Genomic DNA, 20,286 nt, shown 5'->3' with positions numbered 1-20,286 from the left:
CAGAGACCTAGTATAATTTATTTTAAGAATCGGGCACCTACTGTGTTATATGCGTATATGTTTATGATGGTTACTTCTTTTTGCTAAATTGTGCTCATTAGCATTACATAATGGCAAACTTTGTATTTTTTACCATTGTTTAAGTCAATTGTGTATGATGAGAATGGCTATACCAGCTTGCTTTTGGTTTCATTTATGCAGAATATTTTTTTCTATCCTTTTACCTTGAGTCTGTGGAGTCCTTGAGAGTTGAATGGGTTTCTTGGAGAAATAATATATTTGGATTGTGATTTTTTTTTTTAATACATTCAGCCAGTGTATGTTTTAAGTGGAGCATTAACACCCTTCACATTCAGTATTAGTATTAGCATGTAGGAATTCATTCTGTTCAACATACTGCATGATAACTTATTACATTGTTTTCCCTCTTTACTATTTTATAAGCGCTATCAGTTTTAACTTTTGGATAATTTAACTGATGGATATCTGTGGTACAGTATGTTTTTGAACATTTTCTCTAGGGCAAGTCTAATAGTGATAAACTCCCTTAGTGCTTGTTTGTCTGGAAAATCCTTTCTCCACCATTTATGAAACTTAGTTTTATAACATATAAAAATTTTGACTGGCAGTTGTCATTTTTAAGATGATTAAAAATAGGGCCACAATACTGCCTAGTTTTTAAGTTCTTGGCTAGGAAGTCTGCTGTTAGCCTGGTAGATTTTCCTATGTAGATTAGTTGTTGATTTCATGTTGAAGCTTGTAGCATTTTCTCCATTTTGACTGTGGCCAGGTGGACGACTATGTGCCTTGGAGATATCCTGTTTGCTGTGTATCTTCACAGTGAATGACCATCTTATATTTGGATATCTGAATTTCTGGTGACACCAGGGAAGTTTTCCTTAATAATTTCCTCAGATAGGTTTCTTCTGCTTCAAGAATAACTATAATTTGTATATTGGCTCATTTTCCATAGTGCCCTATTTCTGTGGATGGTTGGTCATCAGTCATCTTATTTATGTTTATGCATTTTTGTTTGGCTGGGTTAGTTGGAAACTTTGTATTCAAGCTCTAAGATTATTCTTTTGTTTGGTCTAGCCCTGTACTTTGAAATTCCCTAAATGACTCTGATTTCTTTCAGTTTTCTTGTATCTTTTCTTATATTGTCTGTCTCTTGTGACTTTTTCATTTTTTTTTCATTCATGTTCTGAAATGTTTTTTGGTTTCTTGGATTGGTTTTAAACTTTCTCTTCAATCCTATTTCTTTTATTTGCCACCCATATTCTGAATTTCATTTCTGACATTTTGACAATTTCCTTTTGGTTGGGGTTCATTACTGTGATTGCGATCCTTTGAGGGTGTTGAATTAGTTTTTTCATGTTGACAGTGTTCTTTTGGGCCAGGCGCGGTGGCTCATACCTATAATCATAGCACCCTGGGAGGACAAGGTGGGTGGATGACTTAAACTCATGAGTTCAAGATCAGCCTGAGCAAGAGCTAGACCCCATCTTTAAAAATAGCCAGGCATTGTGGTGGACACCTGTAGTCCCAGCTACTCTGGAGGCTGAGGCAAGAGGATTTCTTAAGTCCAAGAGTTTGAGGTTGCTTTGAACTGTAATGAAATGAAACTCTCCTGAGGGTGACAAAATGAGACTCTGTCTCAAAAAGAAAGAAAGAAAGCAAAAGAAATACAGTATTCTTTTCCTTGTTTCTTCTCTCTCTCTCTCTCTCTTTTTTTTTTTTTTTTTTGCAGTTTTTGGCCGGGGCTATGTTTGAATCTGCCACCTCCAGCATATGGGGCCGGCGCTCTACTCCTTTGAGCCACAGGTGCCACCTCCTTGTTTCTTCTCATCTGAAAACTATTCTCTCAGCTCTGAGCAGATAGGCTTACAGTGCGTCTGTCCTCCTTCATAGAGAACTCTCCTATGTAGCAAGAAGAAGGAGAGGTCCTCTATCTGGCACGTTTGTGTCCTGTTGTGAAAGATTCATCCAGGAGGAGAGGGGCAGATGCACTGAGACCTTGCAATGCTGCTCTTCTGCACCGTCCTGCTGCCCTGTGGTCAGTACAGGTCAAGCAAGTACTAGGGGATGGATCCTCATGTGGAGCAATGGGTTGGATCACAGGCCACTGTTGGAAGCTCAGACGGGGGACTGGGTAAATCCTTCTCCATGAAGGTGGGTGTTTCAGGAGCTTGCTCCACCTGGTTTCCCTGTGGCACTGGCATCAGTACTAGACAAAGCCATGTAGTCAATGACCAGGAGTGCAGTGGGTGTTCCCTCCACCCAGGTCCTGATGTAATGTGGCACATTTCAGGGGACAGCTTGTGGCTATCAGGCTGTTGTGGAGCACTAGACCACAGTTGTGGCACCACATAGGACTGTGGGGAAAGGGGGACATCTGTGGGGCTGCACGGGTGTGATTGACCAGGCAGCTGGGCCTCTTTCCCCACACAGGCCCCAGCAAGGCTGTGGGACTTCTCAAGTGACATCAGCACCTGCTCTAACTGAATTCTCTGGTGGTGAGGCCAGCACTCAGGTCCCAGTCATGGGGTCCACAAGAGCCTCTATTCTCCCCCCACTCCCTCCCTGGCCCAGCAGGGGCTATGTGGAGACACTTGTAGCAATCCTTGCATTCTGAGAGCTCAGAGTAGCATCAGTTGTACACTCTGGAATGGAAGCCACTGGGTTCCTACTGAGCCCTCTCTCCAGCCTAGTGCCACTGCACAGTCTCCCAACAGTTCCCTGATCAGTCCAGAGGCCTGCAGTGGAGGCGGGTGGGGCACACAGCTCATATCACAGTGTTCATGTGCAGAGCTTGGAGCTCTGGGGTTCTCTCCTCTGACTTCTCCCATGTATAAGGGCCTCTCCCAGGTACTTTCCAATCTGGGTGAGTGGATCTCCCCATCTCCCTCCCCTTCACTCTGGTTGTCTCCCACTGTATCTCTGATGGTTTACAGAGCCCCCTCAAGAGGACCTGTCCATAGCTGGGCATCTACTTTCAGGCCTCTCCTAAAGAGTGGCATGTGTGAGCTTCTAATCCATCTTCTTGTTCCCATCCCACCCACCCCAGAAAGGCTACTTTAATAGAGCCCTTTTCATTGGATTAAAGAATGAACAGAGGAGTAAAGAGAATGAAAGCATTTGAAAACATTTATTATGAAGTGAAGGAAAGAAATGGGATGGTAGCTACAGGAAGACACAGTTCAACAAAGGTCCTTGATATTTGCTTAAGATTGTTTGCAAAGCAGATGAGTAAAGAGAAAGGGAAAGATGAGTCAGGAGATAAAGTACAACTGATAAAGTTTTTAAAATCAGGGGTCAGCAATTGAGGGCGTCTGTTTTGTAAATGAAGTTCTCCTGGGACACAGGCACACCTGCCTGTCTGTGGAGGCTTTCCCCCTACAGCTGCAGACTTGGACAGCTGTGACAAAGAGCCCAAAATGGTTACTACCTAGACCTTAACAAAAAGGGTTTGTTGACCCACAGCTGTGAGGGAGCAAGGTGGAATTAAATCTAGTGCAGATCTAGGGAGGGTGTCTTCAAATACAGCAAGGTTCCTCCTTAGATGCCACAGGGGGGAAGCCGGAGACCTGTACAGAGGTGGGTAGGTGTGCATATTTGGTAATAGGAAAGAAAGAAGTTCTATTTTGATGGCTTTTCTTAGTGACAAATGAGAATGTTAGGGGGAGGAGGGTTGGGAGTATTTGAAAAGAGAAGAGAGGTTTTGAAGGCCTTGATTTAGAGAATTGAAAAATTAATTTACTAGGGAAGTGTGGTGAAATGGAAAGAGATGGTCTGAGTTAACTGTGAGAGCCTGTGGCCACAAATATGAAATAAACTTAAAGACAAGATTACTGGTTACTATACATGTAATACATTTATACTTTGGCACCATTCTTTCTCATCCAACCTGTAGCAGTGAAAGATAAAAGGAAAAAACCTTGGATTTAGCTCAGAAAGAAGATAATCACTGCTGTGTACTTGAAATAGCAAAAAATCTAGGGCACTGGAAGCTAGGGGGGCTGCTGATGACTGGTCTAGAATCAGGCATTGTTGTCTGGGAATTTGGTTTCCTCAGAGAAAGGGATAAAATACGTTTCATTCCCAAGCTCCCTCCTGAAGCTGGGGTTAGGGTATGTGTATCAGCCAGGTTCAGCCGAAGGAACAAAAAGCACTCTTGAATGAAAGAACAAACACCACATGTACTCACACTATTGAATTGGAACTAACTGAAGAGCACACAGCTTAGAGGGAATAAAACTTAACAAATCAAGCAGGGAGGAGGCAGGAGGAGAGAATGGGGGAAAACTCAGTGTCAGGCACACTTAACCATGACTCAAGTGTTATTAAAGTGATCCTTGTACCCACAAATATTTGTATCTCTGTAGTACTTTGAAATAAATAACAAAAAGCACTCTAGAGATTTCAAGCATAAAGGAATTGAATGCAAAGAATTTGGTGCTGTGCTCACTTCAGCAGCACATATACTAAAACTGGAACTATACGGAGAAGATAGCATGGCCCCTGTGCAAGGATGACATGCATTCATGAAGTGTTCCATATTAAAAAAAAAAAAGAATTGGGTGCTGACAAAACCATTGGAAGGATTGAAGAAGAGGGTTCTAGGCTGGACTCTTTGTAATGACCTCCAGAGCACCATGAGTCAGACATTAGGGAGCTACATTAGGTTGTCAGTGGCTTCAGGAGCTATGCTGTGTCAAACTCTGGACAGAAGAAAAAGGTCCACCAGAAAATGCTTCGGGAAGTCCATGACCTACTGTCCAGCAGAGACCAAAGTTTCAGGAAGGTGGTGGCTAGGCCAACACTTCACTTGTTTTAACTAGCATGTACCTTTTTGGCAGTATCTAAATCATGTCTGCAAAGAGTTTGTGGCTTCTCAGCTCCTGGGTGAGAAATCAGCACTGAGCTATCTCAGCGTGTAGCAGTCGCCCACTGAGACCTGGGTGTGTGTGCTATAGAGACACAGGTCTGTTGTGGGTAGTGAGGGTATAACAGCAGTGAAGCCCCAGGGCCAGAAACCCAGTCCCATTGCCTCCTGGATCAGTGACTGGCCTGGTGAACACTGTAAGACTGGGCTCTAAACTGTTCATGAAGATAGTCAAGTGCTATGTTGGTACTAGTGATGTGAAAGTGAAAGAGAAAATAGAAAACCTCAACTCAGAATGAACCTAGCATCCTGGATGTGAGGGCACAACTACGACTTGGACTCTACCTTACAAATGCAAATATTGTCACCTAATTGTACTCTCATTAGTCTGAAATTTAAACAAGACAGAATCCCAATTTATAAAACTAGTGTCCTTAATTTCTTAGAATGTTAGTGACTAAATCTGTAAGCAGAACACCAATTTGCTCCAGGTGAAATGAACCTTATGTAAGCATTTAGGATGTTCAAAGAGAGAAATAAAAGAATAACATCAATTTCAAAGATTAACAAAATGTGAAGAAAATCTGGCTAAAAATAGGTGGACGTGAGAGATGTACTTAGAAATCTATGAATTAAAAACAGTTATTTAAATTTAAAAAATATATATATTTGTATCCGTAGATGCCACAACACAAGATTAGCATAGCTAAGGAGAGAATTAGTGAATTGAAAGCCTGGAAAAATTCACCTGGAACATTGATAGAAGACAAAGCTATATTTTCAAGAAAAATTGGAAAGTTAAAAATGGCTTGAATTTTAAATACAGAAGATATATATAATAGATCACCCCACTTCAATAAAGGGAGTTTATATGGGAAATAAAGATTAAATGGTGCAGAATTTTGCATACCAAGGATGTTATCCCACAGGCACTCTGGGCCAATCGCCAACAATGGAAAGGTTTTGAGCAGACAAATGAGATAATGAAGGCAGCTCTCTGGGACCTACTGAAGACAGGGTAGGAGGAGAGTGTGAGGGAGACCCCAGAGACATGAGACCGTTACTGGTGTAGCGTGGCACTGGGCATGTGGAGATAAAGCTCTTTCCCAAAGGTTAAGGAAAAGAGTAAAGAATTAAACACTGACTAAGAAAGCTAGTATGGTTTATTACTAATTATTAGCTGTGAGCTTCCAAAAGGCAATAAATCAGAAACTCAAAAGGATCTAACAAGATTTCCATTTAATGGGGAAATTGCAGTATTTCTCATGAAATTAGTGGCAGATAGGAAAGACAGCTGTTTTAGCTCATACCAAGTGTTTTTGTAAAGAACAAAATGTACAAACAGCCCCCAAATTAGTAGCTAGCCACATGTATATTAATGTTTTATCTCAAGTAAATGACTTTTTATTTAGTTGTTCTTACTTAAAATGCTAAGAATACCTAATAACTTACAGGAAAAAAAAAAAAAAAACAATAGCCTTCACAATGGAAGAATAAATAGACGCACCATTGATCATCATCCTAGGCCCATAGTGTTTCACGGAACCAGTTGCTCCTAATAATAGCAACCAAACATGTTTTAAAAAAGTCCAGTGTATATGTTACTCATTAACCCATTCTTGACAGCATTAGATACTGAGTAAATGAGAATTTATTTTTTTAATATTAAATCATAGCTGTGTACATTAATGTGATCATGGGGCACCAGACATTGGTTTTATAAACAGTTTGACACATTTTCATCACACTGGTTAATATAGAATTTATTTTTAAAAATGCAGAATACAGTCCAAATCATGGAAGGAACCTTAGCTAACCCACAGTTGTACTTAAATCAAACATCTTTGTTTTATTAACAGATTTGTTCACCTTGGTTAATTGGTGTCTCGTATAAAGTACTGACCCAATTTGCTCCATGTTGGAGATTCATTCTCAAGGAAATACAAAGAAAATTTCATTTGCAAAATACCTGATTCAGACATGGTTTTTTTCTGTTGCTATGTTTTATGCAATATGTCGGGACTTCTTTTTTCCAATGCAGAATCCATTCCACCACCGTGTAAAAGGAATAATCTCACCCCGTGTGGTTTCTCTCTCTGACCTCACATCAAATAGGCACGGTCTGCTACAAGAATTGAAAGCCTTGCTTTCCTCTGGCTACTAAGGTCATGTGTTTAAATTTTTAGGTCAACACATCCAATTAAAACCAGTTAAGTACAGAATAGACAATAAAATGTGTAAGCCTTATAAGGGACTAGATATTCACTTAAGTTACTAACACATGAAGGGAAAAAATGAAAAAATGTTTTGCTTTTGGTTTGTGCAGAGAATGTTGAAACCTCTAGGTAAAATTCAACAACTCAATACATTTTTCAAGATCATTTCAGAGGAATGCTTGACCCCTGGCAAGGTCCTGAATCATGAACAGGTATTATCTTTGGATTTGGAGGACTAAATCTTATCAAAGTTGATTTTAAATCAAATCAAAGTAGACATTTTATCAGTTTCATGGACTAACATAAAACGTTTTTGAATTTGACATTCTTTACAAAAACTGCAAAGGGCAGTGTTTCAGTCATCTGGCGGGGCCTTTGGCTTCAGCATTTTTCTGCATCTCACATGGTCAGAACTCCAAGGGCCCTGCCTTGCAGGGAGTTGGAGACTAACCATGGGGCACTCAGGTGAATGAAAAGTTAGAGGACTTGGAAGAGTCAGAGGGCTGAGTAGAGCCAACTGCAATTTGGCTGCCCATTGCCCCTTATGTAAAGTCATAATTACTATGGAAGAAGACGTTGACTGAATTAATTTGGGTGTTTTTGTTTTTTGGTTTTTTTTATTTTATTGTTAAATCATAGCTGTGTACATTAGTGCAATCAAGGGGTTCAATGTGCTGGTTTCATATGCAATCTGAAATATTTTCATCAAACTGTTCAACGTAGCATTTATGACATTTTCTTAGTTATTCTATGTAGACATTTGTATTCTGCCTTTAGTAAGTTTCACCTGTACCCATTCTAAGATGCAGCATAGGTGTGGCCCCACCCATTGCCCTCCCTCCACCCTAACCTCCCCCCTCCCTTCTCCTCCCTTGTCCTTTTCCCCATATACTTGTGCTATAGTTTTGGGTGCTTTTTAAGCGAAATAAAAGTATGATGACCATATGTGCTAGCTTTCCAGCACATGCTTTAACATTTGATGCATTCATGAAATAAGAAATGGGCCCCAGAAATGGCTTCTGATCTTCCTAATTTGCTACTGAAAGTACAGAGTCCTCCCAGTAAGAGGTACAGGAGGGAGTGAATCTTCAAACCTAGCACTTGGTTGGTCTCTGTGCAGTCAAACATTTTGGGTTTTTATCCTGGGTTTGCTACTCGTGAGAGTATAAACTTAAACAAATTGTTTAAACTCCCTAGACCTCAGTCCGTCATCTGTACAATGTAAATAATAACAGACTTTTCCAAAGATTTGTGAAAATGCAATGAGCTAATGCACATGAAGTGTTTATCCCAGTGGTTCTTCCCTCAGTGAATGGGATTATGTGGTTACTCCATGAGCCTACTTTCACTTTCCATGAAACCTTGATAGTGGTGCAATAATATTCTACTCTTGTACAATTGCCTTGATTTTTCTGGGATGTTCATTGTCACCATTGTACCTTTAGCCATGTTATTCCCCTTATTTCCAATACCCATTAACCATCTGCCCCCCAAACTATAAAACTTAGCATAAAATTCATCTGCTTCATGATGCTTTCTCGGCCTCACCCAATTCTATCTGCCCTGACCTGTGTGTCATGCTTCACTGACTCACCAATGTACTTGTACCGTGTGTGGTATGTGGTCCTGAATAACCTACCTTGAGTAAATAAACCAGCCCCAGACCTACTCCTGCCAGTGGGATGTTTAATTGTGCTGTACTGTAATAGGGTGCTATTGAGGCGTATGTAATCGTGAGATCCAATTCCACTTTAGAAACCAAACAGGAAGACTGTTCTATGCCCAGCAGACTTTACAGCTCTCTCATTAACACAGAAGGAGAGTGCTGTCACAGCTGAGATGACAGAAGTCTCTGCCACCTCAGAGAAACTCAGAGGTGGAACACTTCATTCTGAGCAAGCGCATAAGCAAAAACTAACATAGAGGCTCTGAAGCAAGACACAAACTGTCTATAGCCCAAAGTAAGTGCTGAGACTACCGCAGGACACAGGCCAGATGTTCAGACTGGACAGCAGCTACTGACCCGGCCTTCAGGGCTAGCAGTTATTTGTTCCTTAGTGGAGTGGAACTTGAGGTTGAGAAATTGCTTGATCACCTCCTTAGTTGTTTCCAGTAAGCATGAAAACCTGCAAGTTCTTATTGTAGAATGTGGGTTCAGTAGTTCTCATCAAATCTTTTCATCAGCTTTCATGAGGTCCTCAGTTATCACACACCATAGAAATAATCTAATATAAGTGAATACTCAGGATCTGTCCTGCAAGACTATTTCAATTAGAATATTGATTTCCAAAGGGGGCAGAGGTCGTGCAGTTACACTCCAACCGCAGAATGGAATTAGCCTGCCCAAAGAAGCTTTTGTCAGGGTATTCTGGTTTTACTATGTTTATAATTTTCAGTAGGATGACTTATTTGCTTGTGTTTCTTGCATGCATTTATTTCCTCTGTGGGCCTAAATACCCTTTAGGAATTCAAGCCTTGATATGAATTCTTCTTATAAAAGCTAAGACCAATGTCTTAGACCAATTATTCTACACCAATGATTCCAGAAGGAATTAAGGTGTGTGTGTGTTTGTTTTAGATTTTTAATGGGAATCTTAGCTGGTGTAGACACTAGCTGTTTATCTTGTGCATGCTGTGGCTCTTTGGCTATGTTATCATCTCTAGGTCTAAGACCACAGGGATGTATTTCCCACTTGGGAAACTCAAAAGCCTGATAGTTCTCTCTATATAGTACGACATATGTTTTGGTTTAATAAATGAAGAGAAATGTATCAAGGAACAAATAAGCACTGTGAAAGGTTTTTCCAAGGTCTGATTTCTTGAAATTTCCAAATGGAAACTTAGAAAAATGCAAATCCCAACAAAATGCTTCAGGGGATCTTGGTCTTGGGTTTAAGAAGACTTAAAATGTGTGATTGTCACTGAGAAAGAAAGGTATGCATATGAGCTGATGAGCTATCTTGCCATTTTTCAAGGCTCTTCACTGCCCTGCTCCATGTGGCAAATCGGAGCTAGAGGCCTTATTTTGGCTGAGTCTGGGTAGATCCTTGAGGCTTAGTTTAGGGTGTTAGGTCACTAAGATGCATTTTTCATGGAGTTGAATTTGTTATTGGCCCACATATCCTCCAAATACAATGTGGTGTTGATGGAATAGTTTATAAATTGAATGTTGATGGGGTGGGGGAAGATTTCAGTTACAGAAACAGATAACAACGTCAGATCTGGACTGACGTGTGAGAATTCAAGAACACAACAAGAAAGATGCCAAACTCATACACAGCAGTAATAGTTGCCACACAAGGAAAATGTATTTCGACAGTTTTTCCATTAAAATAAAGCATCACAAAATATATTTTCATGTGAACTTTAAAAGGAGAGAATTGAGGAGGTAAGGTGAAACCATTTGAGAAACTGATACTCTCTCTTTGATCATAGTGGAGGCAATGTGATGAAGAAGAAAGGAGAAACTGAGGCAGGGGATGTCTCTCCTTCTCCCAGACTCACTGGCTGCTACATTTTGCAAGGGTTAGTTTATTTCATTTTGCTATTAATCTCTCAACCATGCTTGTATCGAGAAATGTCCATTGACAAGAAAACTTCAGGTTCTATTTCTTCCATGGATTCCTGCAGGAATGACTACAGAGAATTCTTTTCATAATCTTTAGAGCTCATAACATGTTCCCATGTAAAAACAATCTGTTTTTCACACGCTTAACTGGTAATATGGTTTACCAAGATGCCCACCAGGCTAGACCTTCTGACGCTGTTACCAACTAACTGTGTGACCTTTGACAAGCCCTTGAGCTTTTCTACACCTCAGTTTCTTCATATTTGAAACAAAGTGATTGAAACCTATACAGTTTTTAAAGTTCCTGGCAATTCTTTAATTATGATTTTAATTAATACATGGCACAGATTATAAAATATTAGAGAAAATAGAATGTCGATTATACTTTCGCTTCAAGGTTTCTCCTCTTGGCAGCTCTGTTCCCTGAGAATTGGAGAAAAGGCAATGAAAATGGCTTAACTGTATTACATTGGATCAATAAATATTTACTGTATGATTGAGTCAACAGGTGAGTTGATCTCATAGTGACTGTATAAATCCAGAGAAACCAGTAGAATTATCTGAAAATACAGAGGGAGTGGGAGGCAATGATTTCCATTTATAAATTTATCTATCTTGTTCATGAAAAGTTACAATTTTGGAGAAATGGATTTATTTGGATTATAATTACACTTCCCTGATCATATATAACTCTATCTTGGCCCTCTAAACCATCATGTGGTCATTCTTGCCTGTACGTCAGAGATAAGGGGTTTTCATATTTCTGTTTTAAATGTTGGTGAATTGCACCATATTTCGAATCTCCTGACAAGATAAAGTGTCAGTATTTGCACATAATAATTGTTATGAAAGATATGTGTTGTTTACAAGCTAACAAATGGGTAGCATTCACAACTTGTACAAAAGGTGAGGCCCTGTTCATTCAATTCACTGGCGGTTACTCCCCAGATATTAGTTGAAGTAAAATATTTTGATATCATTTGTATATTTTTTAACAGTTTTAGAAGTAGCCAATTATTTGAGTCAAGAGGCGAACTAGGACAAGTAAGTTAACAGTAGCGCTGTTTTTGATCCACTTTATTTTCACATGGTTGTCCTTCTGCGGACGTCCAGAGCTCTGGAACTTGGATTAACTGTTGCAAATTGGAGGTGACAGTCAAGATGAGAGGTGAGGAGGAGACTTTGGCAGGAGTGGAAATTGTGTCAATAGGACTCAGCCAAGCTGACACACTGACATGAGAGGAGAAAAAGGCCACTCTGTCTCCTTCCCACTGACAGGCAACCAGGGACAGTCGCATGAGACTTCAATGAGAGAAGGAGGGTTGAGCTAGAAACAGAGACGAAATCAGGGACTAATTCCACAAAGCCGCCTCCAAGTCCTCTTGAAAAATCAAGAAAATAACTAATTCCATGATTCGTTAATCACGAAGATACCCACATATATTCACTGAAGTATAAAAGGGACACGTATTCTAACCAAGATGTCCTCAACTGGGTGGGTGTTGCTACTCTACGTGACCCTGCCAAGGCTCATTTCCCATTGTACTTCATTTCCACTCAAGCCAGTTTTCTTGTGTGTTGTGAACCAAATAGATTGACTTGTGAGCCAACTAGATTATGTAATCATTTCTGCAGCAGGTCCCTCATGTTATATTTTGACAAGATGTAAATGTGTTGGTGAAACCCCTTGTTAGATAGCTTTGGGTTGTAGATTTTTACTGAGACTCTCAAACATCCCCAGATAACTAGAATATCGGAAAGACTGGTGATATTTTGGTAAATGCCTGAGATAATTTGTTGATATCATATTTTTCCATACAAATGTATGAACTGAGAATAGGCAGGAAACCTAGTCTGTGCCTTTCACTTTATAGATGAACAAACTTCTCATGACCTAGATTATTTTTCCAATCAGCTCTCCTGATCCCTTCCAATCCTAGTTAACAGCTGTGTCACCCCATTTGTCTGTGATTTCTTCCATTTTACATATGCTGTCCTAAATTTTCAAACAATCAGTAAGCGTTGCTGAGAACGCTTCATACTCTGTGAGCTATACTAGCTGATACAAGGAGCTGCTTATCTCATGGTATTTTCCCTAAAAGCATGACAATCTGATAAAAATAAGGTGAAGTAGAGGAGAGATTGGGAGTTCCTGAGTCACAGATGTCTCCTATATTCTTCCAATCTCTGTTTCCAGTGAAAAGTGGTGAAATCTCAGATTTATGATAATAGAAGTGCTGTCTGGGGTTTTAGAAATACGCAAGTGATGGTTTTGTTCTATTCAGGGGTGATCTAACCACATCTGGAGTAAAACATTTAGTCCTGGGATCCTCAATGTAAAAGCAGTTAGATAAGCTAGAATGTTTTCGGAGGATAATGAATTATTCCAAGGCCATGTAGCATAAAGAAAGGTTAAAGAATAGTATAGATTTTAACCTAAAAAAGAAAAGGTATGTAAAAGAAATGATGGAAACTCTTCAAGTCATTGGAGGTGCAATTGTGTGAAGGGGGGTTATGATGGATATGCAAGTAGGTGTCTCTGAAATCACCAAACCAAGGGGACAAATGAGTTCCATCACTACTTGGAGTTTATTTATCTGTCCCTCCCCAATTTTATAACTGTTGATAGCTGTGTGTCCTCAGGGTATTTTCTAGCTGCTTTGACTTAAACCTCGTGTTTTCTTCTGCTCTCACCTCTATTGTTCATAAGCTTGATGAAGAGTATGTGTCCCATTTACGCATAATGCTGGTGAAAACACTATTTCACTAGGAACTAAGTGGCCTCTCAGTGCCCCAAAGGCTCAAAACCACATTTAGGCAAAACTCTATGGGTCTCTCTGGCTTAGCTAAAGTTGCTGTCTGCATTTTCCTCTAACTGGAAAAACAATCCCATCCCTCCTAGTAAAGTCTATGACCTGGTTCCTGGGACAGGACTAGAGACCAGTTTCCCTCCCATCACATCCAAGGCAACTCATTAAAACTGCTTTGCCCAAAGCCGTTACCTTCTCTAAAATATATTCACAGGGCAAGACATCTCTGAAGGAGGGAGTGGGACTGGCACCAGCCTCACATACCAAAAGTCAGACTTGATCTTTGAAAAGACACACCCAGGAGGACCAAAGAGTTGGAAGGTGCTGGGAGATGTTTCCCTAGAAGGGAAGACTAGTCACCAACAGGGGCTTTTATAAGATCAGACATGCAACCTTGAGAGCTTTTTCCCATCATTGTTCAAGTACATACACGTACTCTCTGGTCAGTAGGCTAGGACATGGTTAAGAGGAGATTCAAGCTGCCAATGAGTGTTTGAGCTAGATAACTTCCAAGATCCCTTCCAACCCCAAGACAGCAGGAGTCCACGGCTGTCTACTCACCCAGGACGGGGAGCTAGGATGTCAGTGATGGATAGGGATTTGCACAATGGTGGTAACATAACGTGGCCATCACTGTACCCCTAAAAACAAGCAGACACAAGGACTCAGGATGTCTTTAGCTCCTCTTCCATGCGTGGACTTAGCTCTTCTCTACTTCAGAATCACCTGGATAGCTTACTAAAGATTTATATTCTTGGAGTGAGTTTTGCAATCACATCATTAAAGCCACACTCTCCAAAAAGAAATTTCTGAGATGACGGAGATGTTGTTCCCTGTCGGTGCCATCCAGGGTGGTAGCCACAAGCCAAATGAGCATGTTGAGCATTTCAAATGTTCTTAATGGGGCTAAGGAACTAAAATTTTAAGTTCAGTTAATTTTAATTCATTTAGATTTAAATGGCCCCATGTGGCCAGAGGCTGCCACATGGAGACAGCACAGATCTAAAGTCTTGGGAGGAAACTTCAAGAGAAACAAGTTCGAGATACCTAGGAGGAAGGGTGGGCTGCTGAAGCAAAAGTGTGAGAACACAGCAAAAATTACAGAAAATTATAATAGGAAGGGACCAGAGGCATCACTGATACAGTAAACTCATGTCCTCTCTAAGGTTTGGGAACCCTTTGGGGATTCTTGAAAGCAATGGAGATTCTCAGCCAGTAATATGCTGGTATTAATTCAGGGGATAGATTTATATAAAGTTTTGGAGCAGGCTGGTTAGAGAATCCCTAAACCTCCTCTGTTGTCCCCTTTCCAAGCCACAAGTCCCTAAATGGGAATTCCTGATACAGTAAAACACCCTGCAGTCTGTTAACAAGAAAAGCACATCGCAGAGTTTCAGGACTGTCCCAAGCCAATCATTTGTCATCAAACCTGGCTTCTCCATCTCCTGTTCCCACCCTCTTTATATCTTTCTTTACACTGGGTCATGTAAACTCCATGTGGTATATGGAAAATCACAGTGGTTTTGCTCATCCTCCTTTTGTCTTTATAAGAAAAAATGTGGTTTAAATAATTTAATAAAGAGACGTCCCTCTCTTTGGTGTTTGATTAGGGGATTCTTCATGCAATTGATTCCTTCCAAGCTCTTAGTCATCCTGCAGAAAAGTCCCAATGTGTTTCAGGAATATTCACTGTTAAAAATGGTTTTCTGGGTAAATGGTTGCTGGGTAAATACCAATTTGCAGCAACTGGGAAGAAAAATTTAGCCTGACTGTTTACATACATTGTAGAGAAAATATTAACATCACCTTGAGATATCTGTTGTTTGCTTGTATCTGTGAAAAGAGAAAAGCCAGTGCTTAATTCAACACCGGGAACGCACATGTAGTATAGTATATTCATTAATATTAATCTGGACGGATAATTAGCTCTATAAATTTTACAATTAGCCTTTCAGAAGGGGATGCTAATAAAAGTAAGGATGCATTTATGCTTCTTTACCATGACTGTTTTCATTCTCTAACAGTTCTGAAGCAGGATCTGTCTTGGTTTAATCTTTTCCCGAAATAGGCGTGTTTAACATATTCCATTTCCGCCTTGAGACTATAACTTTGCAGTAGGGAAAAAAATGTTTTCTATTTTTTTAAATCAGGTTATCATCTGTTTTTATTTATTTTCCCTTTCTTCTCTGGAATATCCTGGGATGACAACAAAGGCCATGGTTGGCCATCCAGGAGATTACTCTGGTTCAGGCCAAGTGCAACGTGTGTGTTTGAATGAAATCAATGTTTGCATCCGTGTGCTCTTTTGCATGTACTGATTTTAAGCAGCACCCCAGTCCTTAAATTCGAGACTTAAATCTTACAACTTAATGTCATTCGCTAATCAAGAAGATGTTGATCTCACAAAGTCAGTGCCTCTTTGAAGCTTCTCACTCTAGAAAGTTACAAGAAACTGTGCAGTGTGGTGGGAAAACCACGGGAAGGCAGCAGTGCTGAGTTCTAGTCTAATGAGCACAACTAGCTGTGTGAACTTGAATATGCCACAAAATTGGAACATTCCATTTGATCAGTAGATTCCTCACCTGACTGTGCATTCGAATCTGTTCAAATACAGCTCCCTGGGCTTCTCCAGCACTACTGAATCAGAATTCCCACGGAATGGGGACAAGAAATTGGTATTTTTTAACACGTTCCCATTAGCAGTTCTTATAATCAAGAGGAGGCTTTCTGAGCACATGAGGTTGGCCCAAAGGGCTATGACAGGGCACAGAGTGACTGTGCCATCCTGGGATTCCCAGACATGTCTCCAGATTTACCCTAGAGCAGCCACTCTCTGCATTATGGTGAGATGCTTGTAGGTGACTGAGTTGGGTTCTGACAGTTAACGTACTTTGATATTTCAAATAGCACTGAAGAAGTACATGATATTTATATTTTTATCATAAGGGGTCATGGGCTAAAGGGGCTGAACAATATTACCCCACAGCCATTAGTCAAGCAGGAGGGTTAAATCTGTTGTCAGGGTATTCCAGACTATGATCACCTGACTCTGAAACAGAGACCCCTCCCCATTCTGGTGTGCATTAACAGTGCAGAACCCACTTACACTGAAATGCCAGTTTAAACTCTCCTTGTTGTTTTCACCTAACAAACTTGATTCTTCCTTATTCCTCCATCTGTGTTAGGTCATTGAGGGCCAGTGCTATTAACCCATTTGATACAATATGACACCAAGGCTTGTGGAGGCTCATGGATTCATCCCAGGCCACACAGCTACACCTGGCCAACCAGGGGATCAAAATGTGTCCTTTCCCTTACACCAGAGGACATAGCCACTATCTTCACCATTGACACGAGGAAGTCAAAAGACCCAGAGAAATTGGGTGAGCAGATCTCACATGTGATTCCATTAGTCAGTGGCAGAAAGGGTGCTACCATCCAGGTTTCCTGACTTGGTGTCTTACAATCTTTCCTTTACATCCTGTTGCTTCTAAAACCCTGGCTGAGGTCCTACACCTCCCTCAGATGCCAAGGTCAGTATCCACAGGTCCCTAAAAGTAGTGGTTTTGAGGTGCCCACCTCTGGCAAGCCAGCTGACCCTGGAAGGTAATCAGGGCAGGTGGGTGCAGCTCGAGTATCCCTCCACAGCCCCACAGGGGAGCCACACCCTTTGGGAGGTTTGTTCACCTCCAGGCTACTGGCTGAGAGCTAACACAGCAGGTAACATACACACCCACCCACCCTTTCATAATCTCTATTTGGAATGGAGAGATGGGGGAAAAAAAACATCTTCTTAAAGTGAATTTGTTATTTTCTATGGCAACAGGATTCAAGAAAAGATTTGAAATCCACAGATAAGCCCTGACCCGCCATTTTTCTCAACATTCCACAAGGTGCTCTTGAGTAAGCAAGTAGCTCTACAACTCACCCTGGGGCAAGAAAAATGAGGACCCCTAGCAATTCACAAACTGAATTATCAGCCCCATTAGAGAGTAAGTTGTATAATAAAAGGCAGAGTTTTTAGCCCCAAATTGAGAGCAGGTGATATAATCGAAGGCCAACTCCTGCTAGGCTGTTCTCATCTGCGATTCCCTTTTGGCGCCATTCTTGTCCTTTTAATACTGCCAGCCCTGAAGGAGGCTGACCCCCTCCAGGTCCCCTCAGCCACTCCTAATATCCCACCTGGGCTGCCCAACAGACCTGTCTTCGTGGACAAACTGCCCGAGATCACCCCAGCTCACACTCACATTAGATTTACCTGCAAAGCTTTTAGAAAATACTATGGTCGGGCTCCTCCCTAGTCAACTAGGTCAGAATCTTTATAAATTCTTCAACTGATTCTTTTGCTAAAATCTAGGTTCTGGGGTTTTCTTACTTTTCCTGCCTTTTCCCAACAACACTTATTTGTCTGTGTCTCATTCTTTCAAACTCTATTCCCTTCCAGGGCAAAACACATACATTAAATTGCTATGGTAGACAAATAAAATTGCTTATCCTTACTAAGTACAAGAGAAATGCAAATTTAAACAATACAGTAGACCTTTTCACTTACCGATAATGTTTTAAGATATTTAACTCCTGGTAGCCACAGACTGTGGTAAAACATGCAGTTTTATATACTATTGAGTAAGAACAAACTGATACATAAATCGCTAAAAGAACAATTTCACCTGTGTTAAGACATTTGCGAGCTCAAACCCATTGACTCAGAAATCTCATTTATTTGAATTTATTCAAAGGTAATAGTAAAATGTATGTAGAAAAATTGATTATAGGAACCTTCAGTTTTGCATTATTTATAATATCAAAAGTGAGCTTTTAAAAATGAAATGAAACATTTAATAATGGGATGATTGAAGATATAATGGTCTACCCACACTGTGAAATAATATGTAATTATTAAAAGTTACATTTACAAAGATAAGATTAAAGCAAATATGCTTTAATGTATTAACAGTTAAAAAAACAAAATATGGAATTGTGTATATGTAAAACCCATAAACTTAATATGTGAAATATTGAGTGGTTATCTCTGGATGGTGGGATTATAGGCAATTTTTGTTTTCCTCCCTTGGATATTTCCTGATTGTGTCTGGTTGTTCTGAGCTAAACCAAAAATATTACTTCTATAATCATAAGACCAAAAATACATATTTTTATTGAAAAGTGCTATAGAAATGGTCATTTGGTCTCTTTCTCTTGCTAGATAACATATTTGCACTTTTTTTGGAACTTGACTTTCATTAGGACAAAGGTTTTCCATGAGGAGAGATCTGGCAATTCAGATAAAGATAACTCTGTAGACACAGCAGCCCTCAGCCACTCAGCCTCACTACTGGGGGCTGCAAGCAGCCCTGCTGTTCTGCTGTGTTCAATTCCACAAGCATTGGAAACACCGAGCCTCTCCGGCGCTCAACATAGGGCATGTCTTGGCTTAGTGTGTGTTTGCTACCTGTATGCCGGTGTGAGTTCTTACACACACACACACACACACACCTCTTGTAATTGGATATGTATTTGTTTCGTTAAATTCACTCAGTCAGCAGTTTCTACACTACACTGTCCCTGAGGCCAAAAGGAAAAAAAAAGTCAGTAATCAACATACTACTTTCAGGTACAGAGTACCGACCTATTTATAAAAGGAAATTAAGTAAAACCGGTAATTATAACTAAACGTACAACCTTTTAACATAGTCAATGAGAAATTCAATTTGCTTAAAATAATGAGATACTGTGGCAGGCGCAATCTGTTCCCGCACTGTTCCCAGGAGCCCCGGAATGGAAGCGAAGCCCTGGCTGACATTTGATACTATCTGTCAGTTTATCAACTCTGTCTCAGGGTGATGTTCATGATGGTTCGAGGAGGTTTGGGTGGAAAAGAGAAAGAGAAAAATCTCCTTTTCTTTTTCTTTCCCAGTTTTAGGAAACCTAGTAGGAAGTGGATTTAGATTTCTGTTCTGCACAAACTAGTAAAATAATACTTCCTATGGGTTTTGTTCAGTCCCTCCCATTCCGTTGCACACTCAGCCATACTAAATAGTGGAAGTCTCTGAGACTCCTGTTTTGTTGGCTACTACAACCTCCTTTGCCTAAAGCTCATCTGCCAAGAATTACAAAGTTCAGATCGTATAAAGTAAGGCTCATAGATAGGAAAGTTGAATTAGAGAATAACAAACCAATAGCTATTGGTTGGGGGGTGTCTTTCCCTTGCTAGTTACAGATGACCCAATCCTGATTTCATTCATTTTTTTCCTTCATTCATTCCCTAACTAAACTTCATTGGACACCGCTAAGTGCAATTCACCATGCTAGAGGTTGGGATGGGGAAGAGACCAAATCATAGGGATGTCAGGGTATCTCCAGCTTGTAGCGGGGAGGTAGACCATGAATGGGCTATTAAATGATTTGGAAGCATGGTGATAGGGATTTTTGAGAATATTTAGAAGAAGTACCTACCTAACCCAGCCTGGAGGATTTACAGGGAAGGGTTAGAAGAGAAGCAACAAATAATCAAAGGATAAAATCTAAAGTGAGTAGCAAAGGATGAGTCAGGGTTAACTGGGCTGAGAGGAAGGGTGTTTCCAGCAGGAGGCCCAGCCATGTGTAAAGGTAAAGAGGCTAGAGTCACAGGCCAACGAGCGGAGGCTATTAAGACATGAGGGGTGAGCCAGCAGTGCCGAGGAGTGAAGGTGGGAGGGAGGAAGGTGAATCAGTTGCTTTTGCTGTGTAACCACCCCCAGACTTGGTGGTCAAAAATAACAGCTGTTTTCTTTATTCATGATTCTATGGGTGATCTGGGCAGCTCTT

At 40.5% G+C, this 20,286-nt stretch overlaps 1 protein-coding gene and 1 non-coding gene across 2 annotated transcripts in view; both read left to right on the top strand.

The window, feature by feature from the left end:
- Positions 1 to 20,286, top strand: part of CELF2 (CUGBP Elav-like family member 2) — a 766,349-nt gene that overhangs the window by 88,766 nt on the left and 657,297 nt on the right. The window lies entirely within an intron of this gene.
- Positions 4,461 to 4,564, top strand: LOC128573182 (U6 spliceosomal RNA). Its single transcript, XR_008376351.1, has one exon. It is a non-coding gene; the product is annotated as a U6 spliceosomal RNA (small nuclear RNA).

This window comes from Nycticebus coucang, chromosome 20 (genome assembly GCF_027406575.1).
Source record: "Nycticebus coucang isolate mNycCou1 chromosome 20, mNycCou1.pri, whole genome shotgun sequence".
Taxonomy (NCBI): domain Eukaryota; kingdom Metazoa; phylum Chordata; class Mammalia; order Primates; family Lorisidae; genus Nycticebus; species Nycticebus coucang.
The sequence above is the reverse complement of the archived record's forward strand: the minus strand, read 5'-3'. Positions and strand labels throughout refer to the sequence as shown.